The sequence below is a fragment of the Limulus polyphemus genome, unplaced genomic scaffold, assembly GCF_000517525.1.
Source record: "Limulus polyphemus unplaced genomic scaffold, Limulus_polyphemus-2.1.2 Scaffold6057, whole genome shotgun sequence".
Taxonomy (NCBI): domain Eukaryota; kingdom Metazoa; phylum Arthropoda; class Merostomata; order Xiphosura; family Limulidae; genus Limulus; species Limulus polyphemus.
The window spans coordinates 47,982-56,599 of NW_013671667.1; the positions used below are offsets into that span (position 1 = coordinate 47,982).

At 33.9% G+C, this 8,618-nt stretch overlaps 1 long non-coding RNA gene across 1 annotated transcript in view; it reads left to right on the forward strand.

The window, feature by feature from the left end:
- The window catches only part of LOC106473303, an 8,583-nt gene extending 5,045 nt beyond the window's left edge, over positions 1-3,538 (forward strand). Inside the window, exon 3 of the long non-coding RNA XR_001291668.2 lies at positions 2,690-3,538. This is a non-coding gene — a long non-coding RNA (uncharacterized LOC106473303). The remainder of the gene's footprint in view (positions 1-2,689) is intronic.
- The last annotated feature ends 5,080 nt before the right edge of the window (positions 3,539-8,618 follow it).

The window sequence follows — 8,618 nt, forward strand, 5'->3', positions numbered from 1 at the left end:
ATTTTGAGCATATCCTACCTTCTTGAAATCTTGGTTCCAAAAAAGAAATAGTGTCCTAAGAATTCTGAGCTTCTGATTGGCTATTCATGTCATATATAGAGGTAAGTGTATATAAAGGAGTGTTTGATTTATTACATGAGCAATATCTTAGCAAATAGAAAAAATAAGACCTTGTTTTATATTCTAGCTCGTCAATATCGGTAATTTGAGTTTCTAATTCGTACGAAACTGTAGACTTAGTATTTTGACATCATAAACATCTAATATGAACCAGTGCTGCATTCAACATACCATGTGACACACAAACATTGATGTTTATCTTTAAATTAAGATATTGAGTAATGTATAATAGTTCTAAAATTTGAATTATAATCTACAGTTTGATACCAAACTTATTGACATAAATTCTTGAAATAGTTGTTCAATAAAATTTTGAATGTGAATCAACAAACGAGATGACAAGGCCTTTCACCTGCGACCCGTCTCGAGCGGGTTAATTGGAAATTTCTTATTCTATAAAGATTTTCATTTCCTGTCTCGGGGATTTATGTCAATAAGTATAATTAGGTTGCATTCTATTGATAATTTTGGTATTTGATGTTGAAAAGATGAATTTGTGACACATTTGTAATCTACACCATCAACTGAGAATGATGCTAAAATGACCCAAAATTTGCTGCATTCCCATCTTGCATGTGACTTATTGGCTGTTTTGGAAGCTTCTTTAATTAAGACCTTATTGCCTATATGACCATGGAACCCCTTCGATGCTTTGTTGGCACTCAGTGATTAACATATTTGGATCAAACAATGGATTTAGAAAGGATTTGTTACATACTGTTGCATCAGAGAGATCACATGACTAGTATCACGCCACCCGTTTTCTAGAAATATCCTGTTCCTTCAAGAATGCCCTAGCATTTACTAGATTGGGGGTAGGCTGGTATATATAAGATGGTCGCAGTGTTGCTTCAGCAAGGTCATGTGACTAGTATCATGCCACCTGCTTTCTAGAAATATCCTGTTCCTTCAAGAATGCCCTAGCATTTACTAGATTGGGGGTAGTCTGGTATATATAAGATGGTCACAACGTGACGGAAACAGAGGTAATGAGTAATTAAATGTATGCGGACAAAATATTGTTGGCCACATGAGACATAGCTTTGTTATAGAGCGACTGTTGAAATTAAGTGTATCGTAAAGTTATATTCAGAAAGAATAAACCAGTTTTATTTAAGAAAGGACTTGTGTCGCTAAAGTTTCGTTGGAACGAAGTTACGGAAAATCAACTAACGAACGGAGACGTAACAATACTTTACTCTTGTATGTAGTCATAATCATCAATAAATGTATCTTGGTCCAAATGGGTGTATGAGGATTTCACCAGAGCTTTGTTGGCTGTGATTGAACAATATATTTGGGCTGACTATGAGGGTAAAATAATCTCATTGATGCTTTATTGGCCCTCATTAATCAACATATTAATACTAATTGTGAGTGTATTAGTGAATTGTCTGTTTGTGTTTATGATTGTTCTACAAGGTTAGTTCATGAATGTTGAGTCATTTTTGGTTCTCTCAATGTTATTTACAATTCAACTCAGTGCCAATGTAGTGGAACATTGCCCTTATTCACCTGGTAAAAAGCCTTGTCTTTTCCCAAGTTCTCTTGTCTTATGTTTCTGAGGAACAGGAATTATAAACTGACTTTATCTTCATAGCACTTTTCATTTTATCACTCAGGTGTTTGTTAATACAGATATTGAGCATATTTCTGTAATACAAGAGGGTGTGGTATTCTAATGTGACTTAATTTTCATGTGTGTATGAGAATTACTTAATAACACAGGTTTGAACAGAAAATGTAGAGTAATTGTAATTGAAAACTTAACTGAGTTTTATACCTCTATCAGAAATTAAGGACACTGGACACTCAGAATATTGTTCCACAGCTTTCCATCTCTGGAGACTGATTTCTGTACATCTATATTCAAGCATGAACTGGGTTCAACTGAGAAAGAATGAATGCTTCAATCATGCAAGAAAACTTGTATCCTTTCTCTTCTGATGGCTTCATGATATTTATGGTTTCCCATCTCAGCATGTACATCCACATTTTGAGATGTCAGAGACATGACATCGATCCTGCAATGGATGTCTCATAGTTTCAGTAACGATAAGGGTACACCATATGCTTGATTTTAACATTCTTTTATTCCTTTACTCAGTGTTCCCATTGCAATGATGTTGCAATCGAAGAACCACCTGACTCTTTTTACTTCTTCCTGGATGTCTACTGACTTAACTGCTTGCATGAATTTCTCTACTTGACAGTTTTGGATAATGGGTATTTTAAATTCAGACATATGTCTACTCTGTAATTACTGTTCTTCTCCATTGAGAGCATTCTTCTACCAGGTAAAGGAAAATGCTTTGCTCTGTTACTCTGGGTACCTGTTTAATCATCATTTAGGACTAGAACTGATAATGTGTCTGATAGTCCAGGTATATTTTCAGAACATGTCCTTTGCTGGAAGTCAATTCTTTTTCATGCACTTGTATGGCAAGTAAGAAGTTATAGAAGAAGCCTATTCCTATAAATATATTATGTTAATTTTGATTATCATTTATTGAAGTATAAATTATATTGAATCTTGTTATAGACTAACCAACATGATTTGTACTTCCAGGAAAAGTTGATTCCTTGGAAGAAAGTTTTCTACATACAAATTGTGATGTAGCATCAGAGAAAAGTGAGGTAATTAAACTTTTTTACAGTTGTGTTATTAAAGAAAATGTGTAGCTGTAATTATGTCTTTCTGGAATTTGTTTGTTTGGCATATAATCAGTAATGACATATTTGTAGTTACGAGCTGAAGAAATTCACTACAAGTTTGCTGCATTGTTGTGAATAAACTACTTAGAGCTCTTGTTACAGTAGTAATATTGCTAGTTCAGAAGTATTGTAGTGCACACCAGAATGTAAACATGTTTTAACAAAATTATATAATTGGTTGAACAATTGCCAAGTTTTATATTTTAACTTAAAGAAGAATGAATTTTTTAGCTAGCTCTTTTCATCAGATAATACAGATTACAACATGCACAGAATTCAAAGAAATTGCATGTGTATTACTTGGAATGTTGAACATGAAATGTTTGTATAAAATTACATCTGTTACATAAAAATTATAAGTCATTAAAAGATAAAACCAATAAAATAAAAAAAAAAATGGTAAAATCTACAAGAAAGATCTACAAACAGATCTGTGGAGTCACTATGGGGGACTAAAACGGTTCCAACCTTTGCCAATCTCTTTATTTCATACACCAAAAATCTTATATTTATGGAATGCATCCATGCCTAAATATGATTTAGAAACTTTTCTGCACTTTGTTTCCTTTTTCCACCTCTCTTTAGAATTTACTTGGGAATATCCAACCCAACACTCCCCTTTCTGGACATTAACATATACATACAAGATGTCCATCTGACCACTAGTATATATTACAAAGAAACACATTCACACATGTACTTACATTAACATATACATACAAGATGACCATCTGACCACAAGTATACATTACAAAGAAACACATTCACAAATGTACTTACATTAACATATACATACAAGATGACCATCTGACCACAAGTATACATTACAAAGAAACACATTCACAAATGTACTTACATTAACATATACATACAAGATGACCATCTGACCACAAGTATACATTACAAAGAAACACATTCACACACGTACTTACATTAACCTATGCATAAAAGATGACCATCTGACCCCTGGTATATATATTACAAAGAAACACATTCATACACAAGCCTATATTTCGAATCTTCCCACTAGTGCAGTATCAAAAAGTCAATTCCTTAAAATTCCTATGACTACATAAACTACATAGTGATGATACTCATTATAAATCTAGATCCAAAGTGAAAACTTGTTTTTCTAAAAGGTTCTACACTGATTCTATCATCCATGATGCAGCCACCTAAGCTAGCTCATAAACCCAGGAGCAAACACTTTACCCTATCAAGAAATAATGAACCGATCATATTCCATATGATAACATACCATCAGACCAACAAGAAGATCAAAGTTAATATACTAAACAATTACACAATACTTGATGAATACCCTACCACTAGATCTCTTTTCAAGGACACACCCATTATTTCTTAATGATATGAGAAAAATTTGAAAGAAATCCTGGTGCAGATTTACAGGAATTACAAGGAATCCCTTCTCATTGGATCTGAGAAGGCTTCAATTGACAGGGATAAAGATGTACCACTTTAAATGGTGGATCTATGTATATTTATATATGAATATTTATTAGGCTGGAATATTCACATGAGTGATTTTTTTTGGTATTTGATTATTTTCTTCACCACTATTATTTTATTGTAACATTTATTACTTTTTGCTTTTTCATTGTTGATAACATAACTGTATAACAGATGATATCTAATAATTCATTGTTGTTATTTTAAATTATACCATCTGTTTTGTTATGTTAAGACTGGATTTAACTGTTCTCTATGTCGTCTACCTCTCGATAAAGATACAAGTTCTCACGTTGAGGAATTGAAGAATTTTCATTGGTTTCTGGTTGTTTGTCTTCATAAAACAATATTGCTAGTCCACAGGTGTTTCCAAATAACTTACTTTCTACTAGTTATGTATGAAAACCTCATCAGCTGTTTATAACAAGAACCTAATATCTTGGATTTTACTTCTGATTACAAAACTTATTCTGTGTTGTATCAGCTATAATATTTACATTATATTAGTATTTTATATTAAATCTATTCATGAGCCCCACCTCATTGTTTCATTCCATGGATGGTGATGCTCTGTTTGTCTGATAGCTGAACTTCTCTTCAGCTTTACAGCAGACGAGTTTCCACTGTGGAAAGCTCCTTTGTAATGCTTTAATGTTCTGTCCTGCATTCCTTCCATAATACATATAGTTTACCAGTACCCATTTCAATAGTAGCCACTGCAGCTCCCACATACCCCATATTTAACATGGTTCATCTGTATCTCGCATCTAAATCATCCTGCAACACGCCCTTCTGTCGCATGCGACTCCCTCTATTTGATTCTACTGACATATCACTTCTCACTTAGCAGTGTTACTGTCAGGATATAAAAGACTGTCTGGTTTAATTATTAGTGATTAATTTATATTTTTCAGTGAATATTTCATTACCTTTAAGTTTGTACTAATGAGAGTTAAAAGCAGATGATTGTAGAAAGTTTTGTTAAAACTAATGGTGTCAAGAATATAGAAAGTGGCCAGACGACTATGTAATAAAGATATAAATAATGTGAGAAGAGCGGGAAGCAACAGACAAACAGTATTAGACAGATAAAAGCGAAGAGAATATAGTTGTGTGAAGTTAAGTAACATAAATGTGATAGGCCTAATGTTTAATATATATATATATATATTAGAGTGAAACTAATATTGTGATAATATTAAAGAAAATAGTTTGGCTTGTCAATTGAGATTCTAAGGTAATTGAATAGGCTTTAGTGGACTTTTGACAAAAAGAGGAGAACTATATCAATACTGATGTAACGTTTACGATATGCTTATATTCTCTGTAGTGTGAATAGCTTATTGTACATATGTTTAACTTGTTCATAATAAATATATATATATATATATATATCATTTGAAAACAAGTAAAGTGTGTGCTGTTTATTCACCATCGAATTTATCGCTAACAAGTCACAGACGCCTACTGTAGAAGAATCCTAAGTCCAACAACTATATAGTATATATTTATACTGTTACGACAGCGGAGGTCACGTGACGCTAGTAGCACGTCATATTCTCGAAGCTTCGTGAAGTCTCGAGAGGTTACTAGATGTATAATATTCTTTTATATGAGACAGCCAAGAAGTGACGGCAACAATGTAATTGAACTGCAGACAGAGAGAGACTGACGATTGAGTCGAGCACATGAGTCGTTCCTTGTGAATTATAGCGTTTGTTATAACGTGACTGTGGAAATTAAGTGTATTGCAAAGTTGTATTGAAAAAGAATAAACTAGTTTTATTTAAGAAAGGATTTGTGTCTCTAAAGTTTCATCGGAATGAATTTATATGGGAAATTAACTAATGACCAGAGACATAACAATACTATTGAGAAATATAAGTAAAAGCTATTTATTTTGACAATTGGTAAAGAAAACCAGAACGCATATACATATACAATATTATTTTTAAATTCTGACAGTTACACTTGTTGTTTGTGCTCTCTTCCTGTTTTTTTCTGTTTGGAATTTCATACAAAATGTTAATATTTATCTATTTCCTTTTTCTACTTCACTTTAACAGTTTTAAGTGATAACTTACCTTTATTATTTTACTTCCTGTGCAATTACATAGGCTTCATGTGGTGGTACTACACTGAGGAATTGTCAGCCTTAATTCCCTTATATGAGTTGACCTATGTTGGGCCTCATCTTTGGGGGTATACACATTTTGACTATGGTCCACAGAGTTTGGACTGATAAGCTGTTATAAATTTTTAATATTTAGGTTGATATTATCATTTGTAGTTATTTGGGTTCAATAGCATAAGTTTATTTAGATTTGTAAATACTTATTGTAAGATCTAGTTTTCTTGGCTGCTTCAGTTTGCTTTGTTCTTTTTTGTTCTGGATCAGTTATTCCTAACCTACACAATTTGTGTGGAATGTTCTTGTTTCTTCTGTCTCCCAACTTTATTTCCAGTCAGATCTGAATGTCCTTTTATGCCTCATACATGCTCTTGGTTGCTTCTTTGCCTTGAAGGCTTCTTTCCATTGATTCCCTGTCACCACTCTTCTGCTTATGACTTTTCCTTCCTTCCTTACCAGTTGAATTCAACGTCAATTCAATTGACTTTTTGTTGTTTGTTTCCTTCTTCCCATATTCAATTCCTGGTGTCTTCACTCTGATTTGTCATCTTATGTTTTACCTGCATCTCAACCCTGTCGTACATTGAGATACTTTTTCTGATGAGCACTGGGACTACACTTCATATGTTCATCTTCCATAATCTTCTTCAGATAGCTGTTTCTTCCTCATTGGGTTACTGTCTTCCACCTGTTGCTATACTTCACTCTTCAGTACAACTGTGACTGGGTAGGTTATATTTTTTGTATAAATACCTCTTATTTTTCAGGGGCATGTCCCTTTTCTTCTTTAAGTATCCATCTCTATGGCAAGTGTTGCTTGTCCAACTATACTTAAACTAGGAAAATCCACAATGTAAGGCTATGAGGACTTAACAATTATAATTTCCATGACCACTAAATGCACACAGTTGAGGTTGAGTGTTCCACAAGATTAGTCATAGGTTTTTCTTCGGGATATCTTTGCTTCATAAATATGCCTGTTCCAGACTATACTAACCCATGAATTTCATGGATCAACAGAAGGGGATAGCTGCCTATCATTGCCATTCTCTAGATTGAATAAATCAGGAGTGGTCTACTTTTCAAAATTGGGATTTTATGACCACCTTTTGCACTGTTGCTGGTGTTGACATTCCTCTGGACTCTCCATTGTGTTTTCTCCCTCCTTTTTCTTTCAGTACCATTTTCTAGTTCCAAGTTGCTGGGGTAGTGGACTGTGGAGGCATCCTCCTGAATGTGATTGATATAAACAATACAAACTATAATGAATAAGATGGTGGGGTTCTGCTGGTGTAGATGACATATCTCCTCCAATCTGATGCTTCATCTCTGAACAGATTTGTCTGAGGGGGTGTCATAGCTTTGGAGTGAGGCAGCAAAATTGCTTTTCACCCCCTCAATTGGGATCCCTTATCCTACCCCCACATCGATGTCGGTTCCCCGTGGCTGGGTTTTGGATACAGAGCTGGACCAATCAACATAAGTCCTCACACATGTCATATAGATGTCTGTTCCCTCACTCAATTGAACTCATGTTCACTGCTACAATGTGGATAATCTGCTGGATACTATGGTATTTTGACATTTTATGTTATTGTTACGACAGCGGAAGTCACGTGACACTAGTAACACGTCATGATATTCTCAAAGGTTCATGAATGCTCGAGTGTTTACTAGATATGCAGTATTCTTGTATATAAGACTGCCAAGAAGTGACGGCAACAAGGGAATTGAATTGCAGACAGAGATAGAGATGGACAATTGAGTCAAGCACGTGAATTGTTCATTGCGAATTATAGCATTTAAATAATAGCATGACTGTGGAAATTAAGTGTATTTCAAAGTTGTATTGGGAAAGAATAAACTAGTTTTATTTAAGAAAGAACTTGTATCACTAAAGTTTCTTTGGAAATAATTTTTATGGAAAATTAACAAATGAACACAGTGGTGTAACCACTTATTGTCAGAGAGTGAGATGGAAAAGAAAAAAAAAATGGAAACGAGAAGTGGCAAATCAAACTACAGCTTAGAAAATTTGATGGCAGCAATACAAGAACAAGAAAAGAAACAAGAAGAGAGACAACAGCAGTTGCAAGAAAATCTGCAATAGTGGGAGCTCGAACAGCAAAATAAACAAGAAGAAAGATTACGGCAGTTGTTGGTGGAAAAACAAGAGATATTA